Consider the following 27,975-nt stretch of genomic DNA (forward strand, 5'->3'; position numbering starts at 1 on the left):
TGTATCTATTACCATGAAAGTACCACCTCTTTGGTCAAACCTCCTATTTATACATTTTTAAAGTACAATGAATTATTTTTATATTACTATAATGTTCAGTTTAATAAGCCCTATAGAAAAGTGTTCTATTAAGACATGATAAAATTATTTCACAGATTCTGCTCTTATCTGCTTAAACCAATAATGTATACTAAGAAAAATATGTGAGCATAAAATCATTACTTTCCTAAATGTAATCAAGGATCACGTACGTCATAAAGGCAATAAAAGTGAAGGAAGAAGGCTGCACGTATGACTCAAATAATAAATTTTCTGCATAGCAAACACAAGTTCCCAGTGAGCTAGCAGAGGAAGGAATGGACATTAATATTAGCTAGGCAAAATGAGTAAAAATGAGTATTGGAAATAATTCTATTTATGACCTGATACATATTAAAAAGGGGGTTGGGTTATTCAGGAATTAAAAGGTACTTTAAGAATAAAATGCCCTATTAATAATTTTTCTTGCACTGGACAGAACTAGTAAAGCTATCCTTAAGTGCTAAAGCTCAGGGACAATGCCCAGGCCTCAAGTTCAAGCCCCATGACAGAAAAAAAAGGCTAGGAAGTTCTCACAAAGAATTGATGATATAGACTATGATTTGAGAGACGAAAAATTCAATAAAAAGGATATAATTCAGTTGTTACATTTCCCTTTTATATTAAGTTCATCCATTTTTTGTCTGTAGTTATTTTCATACATTTGCTGTGGACTCTTGTCTATTCTCTGATAAAATTTCTTTTCGTGTTTTTAAGTAGAAACAATATAGACATAACCTTCTGATAAAAAAAGTAATCTATGGCTGCAAATTGTGTTATATGTGTAGGGGTGAGATCAAGGGAGGTGGGTTTATGGGTAGAGAGAAGGAAGGTGGAAATGTCACATGCCTATGTCATGTCATGTCAGGTATGTGCCGCCATGGTCATTCTTTTTTTTTTTTTGCTTAGAAATATGTGATTTTATTTATTTTAATTTTTATTTTTTGCCAGTCCTGGGCTTGAGCTCAGGCTCTGAGCACTGTCCTTGGACTTTCTCAAGGCTAGAGATCTACCACTTGAGCTTCGGCACCACTTCCAGCCTCTTTCTATGAATACAGTACCGAGGCGCCATGGTCATTCTTATTTAGTCTATATGGTATCACTGACAGTTATAGAGTATGAATGTGTGTGTGTGTGTGTGTGTGTGTGTGTGTGTGTGTGTGGCATTCTCAGGTACAATTAGAAACTGAGGTTACTAATATAGATAACTTTCACAAATTGGTTTGTACAATAGCTGTAATGCTATTCTAGTTCTATTTGCAAGTTCCTGAATTATTCCATACTGAAATAATCCTATCATATGCTGAAGTCTCTCCAACTCTGACTGATGAAAAGTGCCAATTTCACAAATGGAATACACTGGTTTCATAATATATGCTGTCATGTCTCTGTTCTGCTCACAAACTGGTAAAATATAAAAGGGAAGATAATAAAGAATGAAAAAAAGAGATACAGCACTTGAAATAGAGATAGAAAAGAAATATATAAAGTGAGTTGTCACGCTGGGATCAAAGGCATTAGCAACTTCTGGAACTGGCCAGGGATAGAGCTTAGAACTAAAAGTGTGGAGCTACAGTGCCACAACGAGTTAGTGCACAATACTTCTATGAACTGAAAGTGCGTGTCACACACAGAACCCATGGTGACTCCATGATTCCTACTTTATGGCTTTCCTGCTTTTATGTGCAGGTAGATCCTGTGATGTGCTACTTAGGAGAATTGGGCAAAAGGGCTTTCCATTATGCAATTGAGGTCCAATATTTGCTCCAATATTTAAGCTTTTTTAGACAGATGATTCAAAATGACTAAGAATTAATAAAACAAAAGCCACCAGAGTACAAGCAGGCCCCTGGGAGAAAGGAACCCTCCTTATAGGCTTGATTGGAAAATCTCATGTAGCAGAAAATGGAACACAGTGTCTCTCCATTGAGGGGTAGCTTCCAACAAATAGCCAGTAAACCACTGGGATCCTCAGCCATATGTACTGCAGGGAAATGAATTCTGCCAACAATCAATGTGCTTAAGTGAATGCTCTTCCCCAGTTAGTCCTTTTGATGAAAATTCCTCCTGGACAAAACTTTGATTGAAATCCTTAAACAGAGAACACAATTAACTCACATCTCTTGACCCATAAAACACTGAGAGATAATAAAAAGTATGTGGTTTCAATATAATGTGTTTATGTATGTAAATATAAATATAATATATAATATATATAGTATATATTAGTAGCTACCAACATAATACTCCCCATAGAAAGAGACCTAAGGCCAGATTCACTGCTTGAAACCAGGGCACATGTGATGAAGGAGAATAGAAAGGCTGATGGCCTATCTTCATAGAAAATAGTACATATGTGGAGTTGTGAGGAATGAAAACTAGGAATCAAATAGTGTTGTTAGTGTTATCCTAGTAGATGTATCCAATACCTCTAATATTTCCCCAGAACAGAAACTACAAGTCCTGTTGCGAAAGTTCTGGACTGGTAATAAGAAGAGCCAAGTATTAGCAAATAGAGGCACCAGAAAATTAAGCCACAAAGGTAATACCAACTGGGAAAGGAAATAACACTTTCAATCAAAAGAAGTGGTATGGACATGTTTAAGAAGCACAAGGTTTTTATTGCTTAGAAAACCAAACAAAACCCTCAATCCTCCTCCTCCTTCTTCCTCTTCTCCTCTTCTTCCTTCTCCTCCTTCTTTTTCCTCTTCCTCTTCTCCATCCTCTACTTCATCCTTTTCTCCTTTTCTCCTCATCCCTCTTCCTTTCCTCTTTCCTCTTCTCCTTTTTTTTCTTCTTCTTTTCTTTCTTTCCTCTCATTCCTGTTTTTCTTCTTTCTCCTCTCCATCCTCTACTCCTCCTCCTCCTCCTCCTTTATCCTCCATCCTCCTCCTCCTCCTCCATCCTCCTCCTTTTCCTCCCTTTCTTCCCTCCTCCTTCTTCTCCTCCTCTTCCTCCTAATGGTGCTCTTCCTCCTGCTTTTTGCTTCTCATTTTGACAGTACTGGAAATTGAACTTGTCTTCCAAGGCAGGCGCTCAAACCATGCCTTCAGCCACCAAATAGCTAACTTTATTTTTGTGCATTAGTGGTGATAAAATTTCAAATGAATTAATCAGCACTACTCCAAATTTTTCAATAGGAAAAATAAAAGTATATGACTTTCAGTAAATAGGAAGGATTGAAAAGTGAGAACATATAATAATCCCAAGTTGAGAGAAAGGAGGGTAAATTTATTCCTGCTGCTTACATTCCTCACAGCACATATGCACATACCTTATGGATTGACCCAAATTGCCTAACCATCTTGGAAATTTCTGTCCTATTGTGAGCTATTTCCAGAGTGACCCTACCCTCTTTCATATACTCAGCTCATAGTGGAGATCTTTCTCTTGATGTTAGTACAGCCTGCAAATTCCTATAGGATTTTCTAACTTTCTGTTACATACATCTAAGAACACACATTCACTGAGTAAATATTAAAATAAAGGTATAACTTCTTATCCATGAAAGAAAATCCTATTGAACATGTTCTCAGATTAGAAAGAATTCATGCCATGAAAAATAACTGATATGGCAAATTACAAGAGTGATAAAAGATTTTTTAGCATTAGCGATCAGAAATACACAGAAAATAATGGAAATTGAGACTTTGTGAATAATAACTGGAAATTTCTCAATGAGATTCCTTTCTTGTAAATCAGTTAATATTTAAAATGTATGTGAGTTAGTAATTGCAGTTTTTTATTGATCTGTATCTTCAGTTAAACTCCATGTCCTTTGATGACAAGGACATTGTATATGATGGGAAAGCCATGAATTAATGAATCATAAATTAATCAGATGATCTATGAGCATTCAGTCATAGATTCAGTTTCTGAATCTTTTTTATTTTTTATTTTTTGCCAGTCCTGGGCTTGAGCTCAGGGCCTGAGCACTGTCCTTGGACTTTCTCAAGGCTAGAGCTCTACCACTTGAGCCTCAGCACCACTTCCGGCTTTTTTCTATGTATGTGGTACCGAGGAATCGAACCCGGGTCTTCATGCATGCTAGGCAAGCACTTTAACCACTAGGCCAAACTCCCGGCCCCAGTTTCTGAATCTTATTGTGTGAAATGTACATATTAAATCTCAGACATATTATTACAAGTTCCAGTCATCTCAAATATTGTAGCCTCATAAATAGTAGAGAACATAGAATTTCTTCTTTAAAAACAGGAGACCATGAGGCTGGGAGCGTGGCTTTGTGGTAGAATGCTCACCATGCATACAGGAAGCCAGCCTTGGGTTCGATTCCTCAGCACCACATACGTAGAAAAAGCCAGAAGTGACACTGTGTCTCCAGTGGAAGAGTGCTAGCCTTGAGCAAAGACAGTGCCCAGATCCTGCATTCAAGCCCCAGCACCGAATGAATGAATAAACAAAAGAGACCAAGGTCCTATCTTGCATCGCATGGATTAAAGATATGCTAGTTAGCATTAGTCACACACTTCGTCCATGACTAGAGATATATATTAAATAATACAACGTATTATCCATTAACCGTGTTCCTCTTAGATACTCTTAGATAATTGATATTTATCGAGTATAAGTACTTTCATGATATAGAGCTATAAAAATCTATGGTCAAGAACTGAATTTAAGCAATGTACCAAGCCTAGGTTTTATCTAGCATAAGCAATTCCTTTTTTGTGTGTTTAAATAGTACTGGTATTGGAACTTGAGTTACACACAGCCCTTTGTAGTTAAGTTTTTAAGTAGAGTCTCGCATTTATTCCTGGGCCAGCATAGAAAATTATGCTCCTATTTTTACTGCCTATAACTAGGATGGTGTGTTTTTATGGCAGGCTTTTTATTGATTAAGAAAGGATCTTCTCCATATTTTGCTCAGGCTAGTCTCCAACTACTATCATTCCAATCTTCATCTCTAAATACCATGGGTGATTGGTATAAGTATACCCCCTCACCAGTTATTAATTTCTCTTTTAAGTTCAAACTGTCCTACTCACTTCTGCTTTGACATCTGAACAATGGAAGGCACATTCATGTTTATCTAGCCATTTCCGTGAGAGGTTACAAGAGACTTGGACAAGAAGAAGATGAATGTTCGTGGCTTCTTCTTGTGGGCTTTCTTTAGGCTTCAGAACTGCATTGCTTTCTGCAGGCAATTAAGTAGGTCTGCTTGGTGCCCCTTCTCAACAGCAAAAGCCTTTCCTGTAGTTGCAAGAGAACTCACTTTGCAAATGTCAGATCGTCAAAAATTCAAGTACATCAAGATCATGTCCTGAAAGAGCTAGGACTCACATTTTAGTGTCCTCAAACTAAGTCCTCAATAGTTCCATCTTATTCTTTCTCCTGTATTGGGGAATGAAGGCTGCTGCCTTCAGCTACGACCTCTGTGAAACAGATGATCCACCTTCAATATATAGAAGCAGTCTCTTCTATGTCTATTGGACTATGACCCTGTACAAGGTTATCCAGTTAGTTCTATTAAGTGATAAAGTTAGCAATTAGAATTGGATTATGGCTCTTATCTACTCTGAAATACTCACCATTGTGCTTACATTTCTTCTAAATAAATGGCTGTAATGGAAAATAGAACAGGAAAAAATGAACAGAAACAAAGCCTCAAGCTTATAAACTATGAAGGTTACATTTCCATTCAGTCATGATATCGCTTGGACTTTGATCTTTTCAGTTGGTAGATGGATAGACAAATAGGAAAGAGGAAAGTAGATAGATAGGTAGGTAGATAGATAGATAGATAGATAGATAGATAGATAGATAGATAGATAACAAGGTAACTAATATATATCCACAGACAGAAAGAGATGTTTTAGCCTGTAGAGAGGAAAATGAGAAAATACTTATGACCACTTCTAAGGACAGAACAATAAAGCACTAATGGAATAATAATATTACCCTGACTGACAGTGAACATAATCACAACTTATACTAATGATTAAGAAATCGGTTCTGGGCCTGGAGTTTGGCCTAGTGGTAACATATTTGCCTAGCCTACACGAAGACCAGGGTTTGATTCCTCGATATCACATACATAGAAAAAAGCTGGAAGTTGTGGTGTGGCTCAGGTGGTAGAGCACTAGCATTGAGAAAGCCCAAGGACAGTGCCTAGGCCCTGAGTTCAAGGCCCAGGAATGGCAAGAAAAATCAATTCTATATACTCTCGATGCCCTCTTTCCATGTCAAAGTTAAACCTAGAAGAGAAAAGGTAACAAATAGCAGTAGAACTTCCCACATCTGAGCAGTCCATGTGTATTTGCCTATCTGTTTGAAGAACACATTAATTCCGGGCCATTGATAAACTTACCTTATCAGTTCCCAGTAACTCCTTGTGTGTGTGTGTGTGTGTGTGTGTGTGTGTGTGTGTGTGTGTGTGTGCCAGTCCTGGGCTTGAAGTCAGGACCTGAGCACTATCCTTAGACTTTCTCAAGACGAGAGCTCTACCACTTGAGCCTCAGCACCATTTTCAGCTTTTTTCTATGTATGTGGTACTGAGGAATCGATCCTGGGTCTTTGTGCATGCTAGGCAAGCACTTTACCACTAGGCCAAACTCCTGGCCCTCCCAGTAACTCCTATACACAGCCTTATCCAACCACCTACCTAACTCCTTTTGAAATACTCTTCTTTATTCAAGCACATCTGCTGGATCTGGAGAAGCCTTCTAATCTTAGAGTACTGATGAGACATCTGAGCTCTCCACATACGGGAAGCACATTTAGGTAGATATGAGCACATTTAGGTAGATAGGATGAGGTATAAGAAAAATAACTTCTCAAATTTATAATGAATAATCTGCCAGATACTTAGTGACTAACTCTTGTAATCCTCAGTGCTCCGGTGGCTGAGATCTGAGATCAAAACTTGAAGACAAAGTCCATGTGCCTCTCATCTCCAATTAAAGTGGAGCTGTGGCTCAAGTAGCTAGCGTTGAACAAAAACAGTGAGAACACCCTGGTTACAGATTTTAGTTCAAGCTCTAAAAACTGGCACAAAATTAATGAAATAAAATAAAAAATAAAATGGATAATCAGTGCATTTATACTTCTTGTCTAGAATAAACATACATAAAAATGTGAATTTATTTCATATTCCCAGATTTAAATGGACTAGGTTATTGAAGAGGCTGCCATGACTAAAATAATTTCCCATATATTTTGACTGTACAAAGTAGTAGAAAAAAATTTGCAGAATGTTTAACAGTTGGTGGGTAGAGATTTCATTTTGAGTCAGAATAGATGAAGAACAGAAAATAAAGATGAAATATTAAGGACAAAAGTAATAAATTATATCTTTAAAATGTAATAATATATAATATGTAACAAAAATAATAAAAGTTTAAAGGTCCCAGACTATGAATGAAATCTGAACTAGTGAACGAAGTTACGGCAGGGCAGAAAGCTCTCTTCACCCCAACTTATTCTTGAGAATAGTAAATGTGAGAGGATAGATCCATGTCGTCCTTCTTTGAGATAGTAAGAACGTTCAAAGATGCTTGAGTGGATAGAGACAGATAAGTACTGAGACTTCTCTATTGTCCTGTGTTTTTGGGTCAGCCCTAATGACATTTCTATGTTTAGAAAAACAAATAACCTCCATCTGGACACCCACATAATCATTGTCTCTTGAGTAGAGCTCAACTCCTTATTTCTAATATTCGGGAATTGATAAATATTCTTGCTGCATGCAAGCACAAAAGCTGATTAGAAGTACTGACTTACACTCGCAGTCTAAGAACAGAGCCACATGCTAGGTATACAAGACAGAATATGCAGTTCCTTCCTAGCAGTGCAGATAACGGTCAATATTTGAGTAGTTTACATAATGTATCCAACTTTGGGCTATTTAAGTATTTTAAGTTTCATTTTTGATGGAAAAAAATATTTTAAGATGCAATTAAATATACAACTCAAAGTCCTTAGATTTATTGTTCTAGCAAAGGAATTCACGATCTCAAATTCTTGAGTTACATGGAACCACTTAGACCAAGAAGTTACAAAATGGTTATGTGTTAGTAAGCATAACTGTTAGTTTTAGGATACTTCACCCTTAGACACACAGATCTTGAATATCTGAATTATTTCATCTCGAGTCAAGTAAATTTTCTCCACCAAGGAAAGAATTCAAAGGCAGGAAAATGTTTAAATGCTGCCACCATTATCCCCCGTAGGGGCCTACTTTTTATTTACCTGGTCAGGTAGCTGACCTGAACCACCAGGGGTCTCAATGATTAGCTTCCTAAGCTCTGGATGTGAATGAAGTTTTCTTCTGATGGGGACCCCACCTGGGATCACAAGTGTAGAAGGGAGGCTTTCACAGGAAGGGAAAATGGAGTGGGGGGTTGCATCACAGTTCAAACAAGCCTCACGCAACAGGGACCTGAGTCCACGTGACCTGATGGGAACAAGAGGGGCACTCTGGGCTGTGGAATCATGTTGGAATGAGTCCCGGTCTCCTCTCTCTCTACCTAGCCTATAATTCTCCCCCAAGAACAGAGTAAATTGAATATATAACAGAATGTAATTACATTGACTTGTAAATCATACCCATCTTTATTATATAGAGTTTTCACAATCTCACACACCAAACCCTGTGAAAAATTGCCTTTATTTGTTTCTATTGAGTGGCTTGGTTTCATGTTATGAAAAGTGGTATGACTGAGAGGAAATAATAGCAAGATAATAAGATCTGCTTCTTGGGTTAAGTAATCCATATATTTCCTCTTGTTCCACATTCCAGACGGATTGTAAAGTTATAATTTGTACTTTGGTGTACCCAGGAATTATTCAGGAAGCTTCTTAAAACACAAGCTCCACCTTCAATGATAATTACTCATAAACTTTAGGGATTAGCCCAAGAATCTGAATTAGTAAAAGGAACTGTGATGGAACAGAATTATTGTTCTGAAGATTATCTACATATATTAGAATGAGTATGAACAGGAGATAGATGGATGGGAGATGATAGTCAGTATAAATCCACATGTATTTAATACACCATTGTTCTCCATATTTCTTGCTTATAATCTCCAGATCAATTTTCTGGAAAGGAGGTTTGTATTTCCCTCTGCCTGGTGAATTCTTTTTATTTTTTTTATTTTATTTATTTTTTATTTTTTGCCAATCCTGGGCTAGAGCTCAGGGCCTGAGCACTGTCCTTGGACTTTCTCAAGGCTAGAGCTCTATCACTTGAGCCTCAGCACCATTTCTAGCTTTTTTCTATGTATGTGGATCTATGTACCCTGAATATTTTTATAGTATAGTTATGCAAGCAACTATACAGAGTGAATTAATATCTCATGGCATTAGTCCAGAAAAAAGTAATATTTAAAAGTTATCAAGATTTTGGGCCGGGAGTTTGGCCTAGTGGTAGAGTGCTTGCCTAGCATGCACGAAGATCCGGGTTCTATTGCTTGGTACCACATATAGAAAAAAGCCAGAAGTGGTGCTGTGGCTCATGTGGTAGATTTCTAGCCTTGAGAAAGCCCAAGGACAGTGCTCAAGTCCTGAGTTCAAGGCCTAGGACTGGAAATAAAAAAAAAGTTATCAGAACTTCACAGTATAACAAGGTCTTGAACCACTGTGTTAAGAGATCCAATCCCAAAGTTAGGTGTGGCAACTAAAAACATCAATAGTCTTAGTTTAAGGTCCACATAGCTCCTACAAATAGGAAGTTTGGAGGTGATTCAGTTGGATAGATGAATATCTATTTGAAATTATTTCAAGAAGCAGCCATTCATGTTTGGCTAATAATATAGATGTAACAAGGTTGGTTTCTGGGACTCAGAATTAATAATTATGATAATCTTTAGCTCTAAATACCTATCTTCAGTTGTTACCAGGAACCATATTGAATATTTATCTAAATACATATAGATTGACAGACAGACATATATACACATATTGATATGCACACATATATGTTTAGATAGACAGATAGACACATGTTCACTCCAAAGCAAACCGTGCCCCACAATTAAGATAAATTGAATGTGCTTAATTGAAGCAATAAAGTGAATATTTGAGCAATTTTTTGGAAAGGCAGCATGTATTTACTGGAACTTGGGCAGTGCTATGAACAAAATTATTAAGTATCCATAGTTTAGCAATGAACTGTATATGTGGATTTAGCATGTGTGGATTTTCCTCAATAAAAGTTCTCCTTGGACCCATAGATGGGCAAATACTAAGAATGTACACGTGAATGGTTTTCTGAGGCTTTTCTACAGAAATCAAATTGGTAGGATATATGTATATTCTATGTAGCAGGAGATATAATGCAGGAATTGACTCACGTGGTTATGGATTCCAAGAAATCCCACGTGTTGGCCACTGAAAAACAAAAGAATCAAGAAAGCTGATGATGCTGTTTAATCAGAGTTCAAAGGTAAAGATGGGGCCAATATGTAAATCTTGGCTTAAGCCTACAGGCTTGGGACCAATAGTGTTGATGTCTGAGAAAGGGAGAAGGTGGATGACTTAGCTAATGCAAAAACAATACATTCATACTTCTTCTGCCATTAAGTCTATTCGAGCCCTCAAGTGATTGGATCATACCCATCCATACAAGGAAGGGCTATCTTCTTCATTCAATTTACCATGCAAACATCCATACCTTCCAGAAACCCCCTCACTACAAACACATGAAGAAGTAATATTTTTTTTAGATATCTGGCCATCTCATAGCCCACATAAATCTACATATAAAATTTAGCCAGCCATCACTACATAGAGCATTGGCATCCTTACACTGTGAAGTAAGGGAATATAAATCTTAATAAGATTTATTGCCACTTTACTAATACAGTAAATTAGTATTTGTCTTTCATATCATATTCAGGGTGTGGGGTTACAATTGCTTTTCCTGGATTAAACTTTAAATTGTCTTTATCAAGTCCATTCAAATTCAGTGTGGAACAACTTGTTCCTAAGAGGAAGAAGTTTACCCCACCTTACAGGAAACTTCTCACAGGAATACAGTGTGCATTCCTTTTGAGTGCAACAGACATGGAGAGGTAACCTTGTGGGGAGCTGCTGAAGAGGCAGACAAGATTTGACAGCTGTCTAGGACACCCAGGGGTCAACTCTTGCTCACCTTCTCTGGTCTTCCTCATTCAGTATACTGTGTGCTTTCTGTGGAAGTTAAGGCAATATTCTTCTTGTGTAAACTATAATACTATGTGACAAAGATCATAGCCTTTTAGGTTATCAGCCTGCTTGATCCTTCCAACCCCAACATTTATGTCTGTCTTTTCTTTCATCTCCTATCAGTCTTTCAGGTATCTAGACTAGTATCTGGTAAATGGTACCGGAACTGGGACACTGTTTTTCCTGGCTTGCCTGTTAATCTCTAAGATAGGGACATTCTGAAGGAAATTGAATCCCTAATGATGTCTAAAATACGATGTTAAAATACAACTGTTGCCCTAAGCAAGGACTGGGGAAAGGAGCCCAAGACAGAACATTTCCTATGACTCCTGCTCAAAAGACCAATAGACTGGGATTAGGCTTAGAACAGTTTCATGAAAGGCCCTGATATTTCCTATCATCCAACACTTGATTGTCAGTCCCATTACTTGGCTCTCTAATGAACTAGGATCGATAGATCAGTGGCCTCACTCAAGAAAAATTATAAGCAGCTCATGAATTAGTTCAAGATCAGCTAAATGCAGGGAATAATGAGCAAAACAATAGCCCATGGAATACCCCTGTTTTTGTAATAAAAAGCTACATGGTAAATGGAGACTTTTATAGGATCTTAGAGTAATTACTGGTACAGTGGAAGTTTTGAGTTGAGTCCTTTACAGCCTGGCTTGCCATCTCCATCTGCTATTCCCTTGGATTTTTATTTGCTTATTATTAATCTTAAAGACTGTTTTGTTTGTTTGTTTGTTTTTAATATTTGTCTTCACCCTAAAAATTGCCCTCAACTAATTTAGCCCTTTTGAGATACCTCTCCTGATGCAAATATTTTGCATTTCATGGATAATATTCTCCTGATTCATTCCAGTACAAAAATTGTTTGTTTCACAGTGTTAAGCAACATCTTTGCTTTGTGGACCTGGGTATTGCTAATGGAAAAACTCAAGTTTCATCTCCTTTTGTGATTTGGGTCATATTATAACTGAAAAGACATTTACCCTCAGATATCTATATTAAAAACTAATCATTTAAAAACTTTAACTAGGCTGGGTGTTTGGCCTAGTGGTAGAGTGCTTGCCTAGCATGCACCAAGACCTGAGTTCAATTCGGTACCTCATACATAGAAAAAAGCTAGAGGCTCAAGTAGTAGACCTCAAGCCTTGAGAAAGTCCAAGGACAGTGTTCAGGCCCTGAGCTCAAGCTCAGGACTGGCAAAAAAAGAACCTGAACTAATTTTCAAAAAATTGTTGAGAGACATAAAAGAAATGGATTAGAGCCAGTCAAAAGTTAACCACTGGCAACCTTATGCCATTATTTGACATTCTCCAGGAACCTTTAGATCCTGCTTCTCTGAGGGTGAGCTGATACTAGCATGGCACAATGCCTGACAGTGCTCATTTAACTCATAATGATTATAACAAGCCTATACTCCCATGGCACTTCTTCATAGAGTGGTTGTTTCTTCCTGCATCTGGGAACACTTGTCCTTTTACCTTATCATTATTTAATTAGCAAGCTCATTATGATACATCAGCAGAAATTGTGGTAAGTAGTGTCAATTTGTGTCAACAGACCTTCTTATTCATCCTCAGATTCAAGCTGCGGGTTCAGTGATTTATGAATCCTCACAGCCTTGCCAGATGACCCTGGTGAACTTCATAAGCTTTCTTTCTTCTCATTAACCTCCTGATAAGCTGTTGCAATTTTTTAAGGTTACACCCTTTACTTTCCCCCAATGTTATTCTATCCCCTCTGACTTCTGTGCCTACTGTTTACTGATGGGTCCAAAGGAGGAATTGCTGCCATTAATATCAATGGTTCCATTCATACTAAACAAGTTCAGTCTACTTCTTTGTAGAGAATTGGGCTGGCTGCGCTTTTCTGAATTTCTCCCTGCTTCTTACCACGTCCTTGGATCTCTATACTGAGAGTGTTTGCATCAAATACGATCAACATTTGAAATGGCTTTCATTAGTCCTAGCAGATGAAGAACTATCGCATCTGTTTCATTTTATAAAATTTATTCTCCTCTTGTTTATTTGATCAATTAGCAAGCCTTAATGATTTCTCTTCCTAAATATCTCTCCAGTCTCTCAAATGGTATAATCCCAGTTCAATCAGTTAACTGGTAGATTAACTGTTGACTTTTCTAATCAACTACTTTTCAACAATGAAAGCTGAACCTTTTAGGCTACTCTCCATCTCCTGTGAATAACTAGATGGAATTAAGATCTCCTGCATGTGCGAAAAAATTAGAACTCCATCCTATGGTTAAGAATTCTCTATTGTGTTTGTGTCCTGTCTTACTGGAGGTTTTTCTGCTATTCCTTTCCTCGCCTGTAAGCCATTTATTTTTCCATTAATTGAATAGAGTATCTAGTATATCTAGTGAACAAAGCAGGAAGTAAGCAGATAGAATTTGTAAACTTTCCTAAATATAAAATTGTGTTAAGTGAGTATTGTAAAGGAAAATAGAGAACACTTGAAAGAGTATGAATAGTGTGATTTCAATTAATTCTTCAGACTTCCTCATCTTGACCCTTCAGAATAGTTTTTCTGAATGGGACTGTGTTCTTATACCTTAGGGAGTCTCCCTTGTCTATAAGTTTACTATTATCAACTCATCTGTGGCTCAACCATATAGAATTTCTTCCAGGCAGCCATTTCCCACAGCTCAAAGTTCAGGTTGGTTCCTAGCAATTTCCATATCATTGGTATCTTAATTATTGGTTACTTTCTGGCAGTATATAAGTGCAGGAATTCTGTTGTTTGTCCTATTAGATCCTTAACTTCAGCATAGAAGGTCATTAATAAATATTTCTTTATCAATACTGGATGCAGACTGCTGCCACCAACAAAAATCAAAGAAAAATTTAATCAACTAGTGTTCATGAATATGCTGTCTCTTTACTGCTGACCCCTACAGATCAAATCTTTAAAATCTCTCAAACATGTTCATCCCTATAATCTGTTTGTGTTATTTGATTAATTATATGACTAGGCAGGCCTTCTACTTGACAGTTGCAAGATGGTAGATTATAAGTTAAGTAGGTAAGAGCACTTGCTTAATAGGGAAAGATAATACACCTACATTATAAAGATAATTTTTGTGTCTTGAGCTATTCTATCACCTAGAATTTATCTCCAATCCTACCGCATTCAGGAGAGATCAGTAAATTTTGTCCTAATAACTTGTCAGATTTTACTTGTATAAACATAAACCATCAGAACAAAACCTTGTTATATTACAAAATGAACACCTGGGTTACTTTGTGAAGTCATATTTGTGAACAAAGAGGCACGGTGGAGACTAGGGCTAAGATTTTTGAAAGGTCTTTCCTAACACAATCGATAAGTAAAGCCATTCTGATTGATAAAATTAAGTTCTTTTTATTTCTTTTACATAATGTCTTGATTTACTAAGCCTAAGTGGATATCAAGCCGAGCTATGACCTATGGTTTTAGAAGTCCCTTGCATCTACAAGGAACTCAATAGTAGATATTCTTATTCCTTGGCCTCTTCTTGCTACATGTTACTCCTAAGCAGACAATCCAGTATGGCTATGAGGGAAATTGAGAAGGAATGAACTTGCCCATAGTGTATATTTCCTATTCCTTGATCATGTAGTTAACAGCTTGATAGTTGGAAAGCTTCATGTTTTCCAGATTTGAGTTAAACCTTTGCTTCTTGAAATGCAAGTGTCCTCTGTAATTTTCTCTTATATGAGAAATTTATAACTTTACATTCAAGTGGAGAATAGAATTAGACCATCCCTCTCTCCCCCCTTTTCTCTGATTGGACTATTGAATTATGACCTTACAAGTTGTATTTGTTTTCTTCTAATCTGTATTAGAACTTTCCTAAACCTGTAACTTCTTTCTCCCAAGAAATGGTACTTTGGTTTCAGTGTATGTGCTCTTCTATACTTCATGTTCATTTTAAAACTCGAGGTGATGCTACTAAGAGCTATTGAGGTAGCAATTTGTCTTCAAAGTTTCTGTCCTCATGAGTGAGGGCAAAAGCCAAATTTGATTGGCTGGTATGCTGGCAAAGATTTTTAAAGTGAACACTGTTTTTGTCAGAAATATTTCTGTGATCAGTTAACAATGCCTGCTGAAATGTAAAGGTTGCAGGATCACCTAAACCTCCTTTGACCATTTCAACATTTTAATGCAATGAATATCTGACAGACTTATTTACCATCCTCATCTAACTAGTCTCTGGATTCTGTGATGGATTATATCTTGACAATCAATTGTTTAGGTAGGAATTTATGTTTTGATTTGACTCAGGGCCTCTAGTCCTGACTTAGCTTATTCACAGCTGATGCTATACCCCTTGAGACATGCTCTACTTTAGCTTTTTGCTGGGTACTCAGAGACAAAGGTACCTTCAGCTTTGTCTGCTCAGGCTGCCTTTGAACCACAATTCTCAACCTCCTGAGTAGCTAAGATTTATAGGAGTGAGCCACCACCACCTTTCAGTTTTGTAGAGTAGTGATCAAAACATACCATTCTAGGATAGAGTGTATTAAAATAAAATTAAAAAACTGTTGTGACGTATTCACCCAGTGCAAATGTAATTACTTCAAATCTGTAGAAACTTCAACAGTATAAAGCACTGTTGTTTTTGTCCCAAATACAAACCTGCTGTTGTCATAAATCCTGATTCATTTCACAGAATAATTCAAAGGCTCCAATAAGTATGACCCAGCTTTTCAGGCTTCCCTTAACTTCAGCTGAACTTAAAAAAGGTAATGTCACATGTTTTTATTTACAATTATACTAACCATTATTTTATAATTGTTACTAAAATATTTCTAAACACATCAAGAGCAAAAAGTTTCAAATGGCACTTTTACGTTGCTCTTCTTACTTTGTATTGTAGGAAAAAGGAGGAGGAGTTTGTGCTGAGCTACTGTGATGACTAGTGAAATTTTTATTCTCTTCAAGAAGAAGAGCTTTAACAATTATGCTGTGTTAGAATGAAATGTCCATTTGTCTAAAGTCTGATTCCTGGCATATCAATACCTCTTTGTGAGAGGTACAACCCTAAACTATGCCTTTGTATGGAATGGAATGCAATCAGAGGCGTTCTGTGCAAGGAGTCTCAGTGAAGCAGGGAGACATGAACAATGAAGCTTCAGAAAGGCAAAAATTAAAAAAAATACATACACATATATTTATATAGTATGCGTTTCAGTACCATGTTCCATTCTTTACCTGATAAAAAAATCATGTCCAAGAATGGGAGTCCAATTTCATGGTTTAATAGAATCATAGAAAAATATTTAAGAAGCCAAATTGCAAATGAAACATTTTATAATTCTGGTGACAAAGTAAAAAACATCTGAAGGCTATTTTGTTGTTGTTGCTGTGTGCTTTAATTTAGGTCCAATATTGTAATGATTATAAGTAGCTATGATTTCCTGGAAATTATTTTTGAATTTTAATTTCATTGATAAGTATTCAATTTTTCTCCCTTATTTCTCTAACATAGCCCCAAACAATCTGGGTCTTTACTACTTCCTATTCTTACAGCTCCTTGTTTTCTTTCATGGATAGTTAACATTTAGAGCGAATGAACCAAATGTTAGATACATACTGAATAGGAACTGCATTAGAATTAGCCTCACATTACCAACATGATGGGAAAGAACCATGTGTTTATGAAGAATAACACAGGACAGAAGATGAACAATACTGACTAAGAGATGGGATTTTGAGTCTATTGATATATCTTTCCAAATTTGGTAACCAAACTCTAAATCTACAGACAACAAATGAGGTCTAGGAGTCTTTAGCCCCCGTTCTATGCCCCTTGTAACACTATAAAGCATCTCATGGGATAGGCAGAGCTACAGACAATGTGATTATCTGCCCATATTGTCTTCTAATGTTCTCAACTGTTATCACATTTTCTTCCTGCTAATTCCTAACCATCTCTTCCTATCCGTTACCTTATCCGAACTAAAATACTTGGAAGTTAGTTGTGTTGGAAAATTTTCTGTCACTCATAGTCTTAATGTTCCTTTGAAGATTATATACTTGGAGACATTTTTCTTCACACAGTATTATTACACTAAGCACTTCCTTTAAATCTTAATGAGAGGTGGGTGTCACTGGCCCATGCCTGTAATCCTAGCTACTCAAGAGGCTGAAATCTGAGGATCAAAGTTTGAAACCAGTCTGGTCAGCCAAGTCCATAAGGCTCTTATTTCCAGTAAAATACAGAAAAGTTCAGAAGTGGTGCTGTGGCTCAAGTAGTAGAAGCTAGCCAAGAGGCTCAGGGAAAATGCCTTAAGTGCCAAGGCAGGTAAAACACGAATAAAAACAAAACATAAAAAAACCCTAGTGAGGTATGCTAGATGTTTTAGTAACTTTATATAGTAACCTTTTTGTGTGTGAAATATGAGAACAAGGAAATTTTGATTTGTTTTAGTTCCATTTATGAAATATTGGGCTTATTGGGTATAGATTATTATACATAGAACAATGTCCACTGAGAGTTTATCGTGCTATATGAAAAAGAGTAATTCTTTTCCTTTCCTTTTTGATGTTGTTGTGGCCATGGGGTTTCAACTCTGGGCCTAGGCACTGACCCGGAGCTCTTCAGCTCAAGGCCAGTGCTCTACTACTTGAGCCAAGCACCACTTCTGGTTTTCTGGTGGATAACTGGAGATATGAGTCTCAGAGACTTTTGTGCCCTGGGTGGCTTTGAACCCAGATCCTCAGATCTCAGCCTCCTGAGTAGCTAGGATTGCAGTGAATAGCTAGGATTACAGGTGTGAGCCAACAGTGCCCGGTCTGCTCTTTTCCTTTTTTAGTCTGTTTTCCAGTTTATACTTAATATTTTTTCTTATTCACTTGTCAACAGTTTTTCCCAGTATTAGTGTGGTGTGAATAATACTGCAATGGACAGAGTTGTTCAGATCACTCTTCAACATGGAGATTTTGCTTCCTTTATATTGGCTAATCACACGCATATTATATTATCATAATATTATTATATTATATTATAATAATGTATGCAATATATTATAATAAAATAGAATAATATGTGTGTGAGCATCCAGACATATGATTATAAGACCAGACAGTAGCTCTAATATATTGAGAAGAAATCACACTTTTTTTCCCTATAATGATCATCCAATCCTACATTCCTGCTAATGATGTGCAAAGGGTTTATTTTTTTTCACACTCACTAATGTACATTATTCATGACTTTTGACCACAGTTTTTCTAACAATTGGGAGGAAATATCTCATTTTAGTTTTGATTTGAGTATTTGTGAATACTTGTGTTAACACCGTTTGAACACTTGTATGTTTCCTTTGGAAAAAGAATATCTACAAAGGCCTTTGCCAATTTTTATTGGGAGATTTGGAGATTTTTTATTTTAGTATTGAGTTGTTGATACGCTAATGTAGTTTGTGTATTAAACTTACCAGTATCTGCTTTACAGATATTTTCTTCCGATTCTATACTGACCTTTCATTTTTTGTTTGTGTGTTAGATTATTGTAGAAACTCTGGTTTGATATTATACTACTTACTTATTTTTGTTTTAGTTGCCTTATACCATATCATATCATATCAGAGTGTCATATCAAAAAATATCATTGCAAAGACTAGTGTCACAAAAGTTTGCCCATGTGTTTATTGTTTGCTGCTGTTGTGATTTTTGCATATTCCAATCATCTAGTTTCAAAGGACCGGTTTTGTTAAGGAAAGTCCTATGGTTACCTATGGGTGTAAAGATTTGTCTAGATGAGGTGCTGTGATTCTGGTTCTGGTGTGTTTATCATAGTTGAACTTCAGCTCTGTCAGCCAAGGCCCACATCAACAAAGGTACAGAAATTCTCAGCAACCAAGACTGCAGGGGTCTGCAAAGACAGTCAGTGAGGACTACTATGGGGAATTTTACTAATGTCCTTTTCTCCCACTAAGGAGATGAAGACTAAATGCATTCTTCTTGCTGCTGGGTTCAGCTCACAGCCATCATCACACTTCTGGTGGACATGGTTCTCCTGTCTGATATATAATCCTCATGAAGAAGCTGTAGACCTGGATGTGGAGCATGGTGCACATGGAGGTTATTCTGAGTTATTTTCAGCAGTGATATCACCCTTGCCTGGGGGCAAGAACTCATGTTGTGGCATCATTAAAGGTGTGTGAAACATGGGTGTGTGGGGGGAGTACCTGTAGAGGTGCAGTCTATAGGTAAACATGTACCATAGAGGTACAGGAGGTCTGGGGAACAGAGTTCATCCACAGAAAGTCAGTCATCAAAGTCTGGAGAATGGCCACGCTTGGAGTGATGATGGCTCTGGGGTCTGAGAGGAGACACAATGCAATTGATCTACTGAGCATATAATCCAGAATGTAGACATGACCAGAGTTGCTGAAGCTGGAGGTCTGGAATATGGATAGTGTCAAGAATTTGGTAGCCCTATATTGCATAGGAGCAATGCCTTTTAATGGGTAGAGCAATAGCAGCGAAGGACACTATTTACCATAGTGGCAACAGTTGCCATTGTCCTTTGCAGAAGCAAAGGTTATGTGGTGGACCCTGTTGGATGGCTGACATGTAACTGACAGCGTCAACCATCTTTACGGTCACTTATCCTCAGGTGTCTCGGGTATTCTGATTTCCTGAGTGGTCTTCCACATGGTTATTCTTCATATTTTGCTCCATTATACTGCTTTTTAAAGCGTTTTGCTCTGCAGAAATGACTTAAATAATAAACATGTTTTAGCCTAGGAGGTAATTTGCTTTCATTGATTAATCAAAGGATATATACACATAATTAATTATATTTTCTTTAGAAGCTTTCCAGGCTCCAAACTTACTCAGTGTAACTTGATGCTGCGATCATCCTTCTACTATTAGAAGAAGTAATCTGGAGGTGTTATTATTTCGTTCCCCTTATTTTAGAAAAAGAAATAAGCAGACAGTGCTGAAGGGGAGATTCAAGTGATAGAACACTAGTCAAGAGCAAGTAAGCCAAGTGACTGTAAGGCCCAGAGTACAGGCAAATGATTTAAAAGATTAAAAAAAACTAGCTGGGTTCCAATTTAAACTTTACAGATAGCCACGGTGACTCATGTCTATAACCCCAGCTACTAGATAACTGGAGATTGGTTTCTGGATATTCCAGGCCAAAACTAAGTGAAACTCTCATCTCAACCAACAAAGAAGATCTGGTAATTCATAGATAAAAATCTCTGGGATGCGTGAGGTATAGGAAGAATTGTGATTCATGCTTTGTGAAAAAGCATGAAGCCCTAAATGAGAAAAAAAAAAAGCCTAAAAGCAAAGCCTTCTCTGGTTATACCTCAAGTGATAAAGTGTCTGTCTAGCGAATATGAAGAAATACCAGGACCATGTAAAACAATGGCTTCTTGACCTTTGCAAGTGCACAATTTTAAGAAATATATATGGGATAACTATTTTAATAACATAAAATTAAATGAAATATGCATACCAAACCATTAAAAAGTTCTTGAGTTGGGTTACATTATTAAAGAAGGAAGACAGAAATTTCCAGTCAGTAATTTCAAATATGTGATAATGGTATTAGGGTTCATGTCTGCCAGTTTCTGCCTCCTAAGCAGCTGCGATTATAGGTATAAGGCACCCCATATGACTTTGCATTATATTATATGTACCTTATCTCATCATATTTTTGATATTAAACATAATGACGGGAGATAGCCAGAAGTAGGGACTGGAGCATGGCCTATTGGTATCATGTTTCCTAGCATGCACAAAGCCTGGGTTCAATGCCTCAGTACCACATACATAGATAAAACTGGAAGTGGTGCTGTGGCTCAAGTGGTAGAATGCTACCCCTGAGAATCCCCCAAACAGTACCCAGGCCTTGAATTCAAGCCCCAGGACTGGCAAAAAAAAAAGCCATAAGTAGAATTGTGGTTCAAATGTTAATTACACCAGCCTTGACTGATAAAGCTAAGGGACAGTACCCCTGAGTTCAAACAATCAAACAAACCAAAATCTCAAGATTATCCATAGAATAAGCAAGAATAAGCAAACATGTTGACTTAAGAAAAGACTGGAGAGCATAATATAGGTTGTAATCTCACATCCTCTATGAAGAAGAACGCTTCAATGTTTTTCAGTCCAGTATACCTTAGAATCCTAGAGTATAAACACACGACATTGCCTTTTCCAGGGTCCATCAGCTACAACACAGGTAGAGCACACACAGATTCAACTCCATTTGCATAGTCAGCTTGCAGAACTGGCTCATGGGAAATCATAGGATTCTATTGTCCCTGTTGACTCTCTAGGTAGCAGAGTTACTTTGTGTAACTTGTATGAGTGTTCTATCTCACCAGATGAAGACAAGCAAGATGAATCTACTTTACAATGACTATGTCTTCTATTTCATATAAAACCTCTCCTTAATGATGTCTGGTTTAACAAAAAGAACATTTCATCCATCCCATTTGTCTTCAATAAGTCCACGTGCTCTGAAATTGTTGTTTACAGTTCTTCATGAACAACCTTTCCACCATAATGATAACTATGACCAAAACCTTCCCTCTCCCTCCACCAAATTATAATGATGTAGCAATCTCACATCCATCCACTAGCTGCAATACAAGACCATAAATGATTCATGAATTGTCTTTTTGCTTTATCTATCTTGGCAACTTCCTATTTCAACATGATCCTAAACAGACTTCTCTCTAGCAATCGGATTTCCAGGAGGAAGTCTCTATGGCAAATAGACTAGAAATGGTCCAGTGGCTCGCTTCATCTAGGTAACTGAAGACATAAATCACCAAGTACACCTGGAAAATGTCATGAGCTCTCCTAGGAGTAGAGTCACATCGTGCTTAGTATTTTTGTGATTAGGTTTAGGGATAAAAGGAAGAATTCCTACTCTGAAGTGTTTCTTTGCTAACTTGTAATTCCTGCTTTTCCTGTCTAAAAGCTTGTTTCTAAGTTTTAACATTTTGAGCCAAACTATTTATCTTCATCTTGCTTTTAAGAAAACATAGTGAAAACCGGGCACAGTGGTTTACACCTGTAATTCTTGCTACTCAGGAGGCTGAGATCTGAGGATCAAGATTCAAAGCCAGACTGGGTACAAAAGGACCTGAGACTCTTATCTTCAATTTATCTCTAGAAAACAGACACTGGGGCTTGACACAAGGGTAGGGACATAGCTTTGAGCTAAAGAGCTCAGGGACAACGCCTAGGACAAGTTCAAGCCCTATGACCCACAAAAGAAAAAAAAAAGAAAAAGAAAACATAGTGACACCTACTTGCTTTCACATTTTGACTGCTGCGTGATGGCACAGTATTAAGTGCGGTCCACGTGATGCGTGGCAGGATGAAGACGAAGAGGTAGTTGCAAAGTGAATTAGACTCTTATCACTTTGAAACTTTACTTAGAAATAGCTTCTTTCCCAGGGATTTGAGAACATCTTGGAGTAGAACCAGGATGTGCAGATTCACTGAGGTGACAGTATGCAGGTCCTCTGCCATCTAATACAGATCTGTAGCTGAAAGATAAAGAAAATTCAGAAGTCCTTCCAGTCCAGGAAAAGCTTGGCCTTCTGCTGTATTCCAATCCAAAGGAAAAGCACCTTAATTTCTCTTCAAACAATAGTGCTTAGAGGGACATTTAGGACATTTTAGATTTTATATTCCCATAAAGGATATACATACAAATATATAATATTTTATATGTGCATATGTATATATACATATAAAATATTTAGTTGTATATACATCTATAATCTTTACTTATAAAGATTATATAACATGTAACATGCCATCTTTATAACTATAAATATTATATATCTTTATATAATATAGTGTAGTATTTAAATATATGCAATTATATTTTGTAAATATCTATTTACATACTATATAGAATTGTAAATGCAAATATATTATATAAACATGTTTTATAAATTTATTTATATATTTATTGATTATATATCTACGATATATATTTATGTGTGTGATTATCGGTTGAATATGCAGAACATTATGAAGAGTAGTTCTTTAGCCACAGAAACTAAATGGTCTAATTGACATTATTACAGTGATTTACAGGTAAGTGATTTATTCTAATGATGGAAACTACACAGCAACCACTAACGCTATGTTGTACTTTACAAAACAGAGTGGAAGCATAGGAAATATGCACAATTTAAAATACATATTTTACTGATTCAGAGGCTGACTATGCCTCTTTCCCCCCACTTTCACATATATCATCTGAAAGGATGAAACAATAATTTTCCTTTAGGAAAATATTTTATTAACGTATGTGTGTGTGTGTGAAAGACAGAGAGAGAGAGAGAGAGAGAGAGTTTGAGTGTGTGTATGTGTGTCTGTACTGGAGCTTGAAGGCAGGTCCTTCCATCCATTTTTTTTGCCCTCAAAACTGGTTCTCTACTACTTGAGCCACAACTCTTTTTGTTGGTCAAGTGGAAATAAGAGTCTCATGAACTTTACAGACCAGACTGGACATTATATCTCAGCCTCTGGAGTAGCTCATTTTATAGGCATAAGCCACCAGTGGTACACACATGTACACATGCACACACACAAACATGAATAAATATTAATATATATTTAATATGAATAAACAGAGTTATAAGAAAATAAAATTTCTGAGTTGAACTACAGACAGAATTCCTTTCAATTTCTTTAAAATTCCATCAGGTCAGATAGGTACTAAAATTAACTAAATAAAACTAAATAAGCAAATAAATGAAGAAAAGGGGAATAGAAATTCCTGTTGTACAGTGTTAAACCACCTTCATAGTTCATGAGTATGATTTGTGGGACATCTGACTTTTCATTAACTTCACTGCTTTGCTTTAGGCCTCCTTACCACAGTGACTAAATTGTTTCTTTCATCTGTTTCTCAAACAAGGCTAGCTTCCAGTCTCAGTCCTCAGACCTCAAACTTTCTGAGTAGCTAGGATACAGATAGGAGTTATCAGTACCCAGCTCTAATTTTTAAAAAAATTTAATCATCATCAGCTTTTCAGACTACAAAACAGAACTACTGCCTACCATTCCATAAGAAGATAACAATTTATTTTGCCATGAACTTATATGAGGACAGTAAAGGGCTATAAAATACCATGAAAAATATGTACTATATGTACATTATGTCTTTGAATTCATATACATAACTTTTATTATAATTAGTAGTAGTAGTACTGAAATTTGAACTCAGGACCTCACTCTTGCTAGGCAGGAGTTAAGTAACTCTAAGTAACATGGAATGAAGTAACACTACTTTGGAGTCTGTGTGTGGGTTTGGGGGAGGTCCTGTCTTGTATACATAGTTTTTCTACAGCTTCAAGCCAAATTCAAAGGTACTTATATGGTGTTTTAACATGCCATTAGATCACCTGTGCATCTACAAAACTAAAAATTCCATGCTCGGATGGTTCTTGTCATCCTTCATTTCATGAAACTTAAAGGAATTAGCCAACAATGGCACTGGAATTCCGACTTGCTATTATGTAGAAGGATAACTTTAGAAATGTGACTTTGTCGCTCTCCTGGTCATCTGCCCTTTATACACAGTTAAATGCAAATTCAAAAGGAATTTTTCTCCAAATTTTCAAATTTCTTCCAAATTGAATTTTCAATTCAATCTATTTTCGTGATGATTTTATTCCTATTTTATCCCCTTTTCTTACATCTTTTCAGTAATGAAATCGTCTCTTCTAAGTTTACTTTGAAATTGGTGTTTTTAAAGTAAATAAGGTTTCGTTATACAATAACTTAAAATTTTAAGTTAAAATATTTCTGACGATTAGGAATTTACCAAGTAAAATTTTGGTAGAAACAGGAAAATGGAAATGGCTTGTACCTCCAAAGTATTTGCCTTGAGGTATTATCACACCTGATTTGAGTCTTCACTCATAATGAGGGTGATGGTGTGTGTCTGAGTGTGTAGATATTTTGTGGGGGATCATTCATGGGGCTTGAATTTGAGAGCCAAGTGCTGCCTCTGGGCTCTTTTGCACAAGGCTAGTGTTCTACCACTTTGAGCTACAGCTCCACTTCTGGTTTTCTGGTCATTAATCAGATATAATAATCCCATGGACTTTCTTGCCTAGGCTGGCTGTGAACCTAAATCCTCAGATCTCAGCATGTAGAGTTGCTAGGATTGCAGGTATGAACCATGCGCACCTGGCTAATATTTTTAAGCTTACTGGAATTTTTGAATTATTCCTTGAAAAATAATACTGATTTTTCTTTTCCTGAACTTATTCATCAAAGAAAACAATTACAATTAAAAAATAACCAAAACTTGGTAACCCAATATTGAATTGATTTGATTATTTCTCTGTTTTTCTTTCCTACTTACAAAATTCAACATGATTTGTCACATTCAGAGACATGGCAACACCAATTTAAATTGTCAACTTGTTGCCTGCCAGAGGTAGCTCATGACTGTAACCCCATCAACTCAGGAAGCTGAGATCTAAGGATTCTAGTTCAAAGCTAGCCAAGACAGGAAAGTCTATGAAATTCTTATATCTAATTAATTACAAACAAAACAAAACAAAACAGCAGTGGCTCTCTGACCCAAATGTTAGAGCACTGGCTTTGCACACAAAAGCTCAGAAACAGAGTTCATGACCTGATTTCATGGCCTGGGCCCAGCACACACACACACACACACACACACACACACACACACGTTCAAGAGACTTGGAGTAGGATTTAAATTCAGCTAAGGGGACACCGGTTAACCAGTTTTCTTCAGTCAGAATACTTAGACTGCCAAGGCCGTGCTGTCAGGTAGAGAAATGGGCACACAGAAATTGTAATCCCCACATACGACAAAAGGAGAAGGATGGTCTAGTATGAAAGACAGGTCAATACATCCTAATTACCCCGTTTGAGGTACATCAGGGAAGAAATTCCCATTTCTAAACAGACCTTTGAACTTCTTGAATGATTTCCACTTCTTGGCAATAACAGTTGACAGTAAATGGTGTCGTAGTGTCTTTTCACCAATATCTTCGTTTCCTATTTTACAAGTGTGTGAATATTAAATATTTCTCCAGTGGGAAGTTTCTGTGAATGTGTCAGTTCCTAGCCAGAATTCATTGTCTTCCTTCCAAAGTAAATCCTGATGATTAAGTTACATCCTCAGATAATATCATAGATTCTAGGATTAAGGATTAAGTTTAAATATCTAAAACAACAAATTTTTTCTCCTAGGAAATGTATTTGAACTTGGTGCTTGATGCTTTCTCTCAAAGGCTGGCAGTGTTCTACTTCCTGAGCAATGCCACCAGCCCCTACATCTTTATTTTTTTACTTTATTCTTCTACTTAAAAACGTTAAAGCACAATAGCACATGGAAGCTTCTACAATATAAACAAGTAAGAACACTGTAATTATTAAAATTTATGATTTAAGATAGACATTTATTATCAATTATACTTGTATTACTCTATGCTTTATGTAAATATTTTGACCTATCTTCTAAATTGCCTATTAAAAAGATATTACATATGTAGATCTTATTAAGTTCTCAGTTGTTATATATATATATAAGTGCTTTCATTTTTCACTGTTACACTTGTCACTATATTAGAAACAGTTTCGCATACATCACTTATTTAAGATAAATTTTAATCTTACCTCAGAAGTAGAATTGTTGGTTTGAACAACTCTTTTGTTAATAACTTTGTAATTTGTTTCAAGTATAATAACACTTGTAAATGAACTTCTAAAAGAGTTGAGCAGATTTACATTGTCATCAGTAAAAGAAAGGAGAGAGGGAGAGGGATAAATATTTATGAAGTATCTCTCTGCCTGTTGCTTTTGCAGTCACATTGCCATGTCCACTTGTTCTTTCACATATTTATAGTTTTTAATTTAGTTCGGCTGCTATAGTGAAACACCATTGTGATATGTATTGTGTAGTTTCCTTCTTTTTGTGTTTTGACATCCCAGATATGAGAGCAGCCAGCAGTCAAGGCAGTAGTTCATTCCCTAGGAGAACTATGACAGGGAGTGGAAAGGTAAATTTGGGTGTGTCACACATGTGACTCACAAAGAGGAAGTGAAACTAAAATGTCCAAAACAAGGAATTTGTCACAGGTCTTGGCCAAGGATGTCAAGGGTACAGGAAACCCCCATAGATAGGGAGGCCAGAAGTATTGAGGAGCTCAACAATGTGAGTGACAGGCTCAGAGCTTGCACCTTTAAGAAGGCTCATGGGCGCTTCCTATTGGCTTTTCTATGGAATTTGAAGGTTGGCTAGGTTAACAATACAGGCCAGAAGGATTTTGTTTATATGATCTTAGTGTTGACATGCAGTTTTTTTATCGTGATCAGCAGCTTGGAAATGTGCTAGTTTGGAGTTTTGAGATCAGTCACATAAACAAATAGATATTTCTCAATATCTACTTCAGGAGCAAAAGTTTAAAAAAATTAAAAATATGTACACATAAGGTGTATGAAGGATTTCACATATGAATACAACATGAATACAACATACCCTCAGCAGCCTTTTTCCCCTGCTATCATTTTCCCTCTGTTTCCCTTTTCCACTTCTTTTTCTCCTTTCACTTCCTCCCTCCCTTCCTCCCTTCCTTCCTCCCTCCCTCCCTCCCTCCCTCCCTTCCTTTCTTCTTTCCTTTCTTTTATTTCTTTTTCCAGCCCTGAGGATTGAACTTGGCCTGGGCACTATCCTTGAGCTTT

The sequence above is a fragment of the Megascapheus bottae genome, chromosome 23 (assembly GCF_031878675.1).
Source record: "Megascapheus bottae isolate mThoBot1 chromosome 23, mThoBot2.hap1, whole genome shotgun sequence".
Taxonomy (NCBI): domain Eukaryota; kingdom Metazoa; phylum Chordata; class Mammalia; order Rodentia; family Geomyidae; genus Megascapheus; species Megascapheus bottae.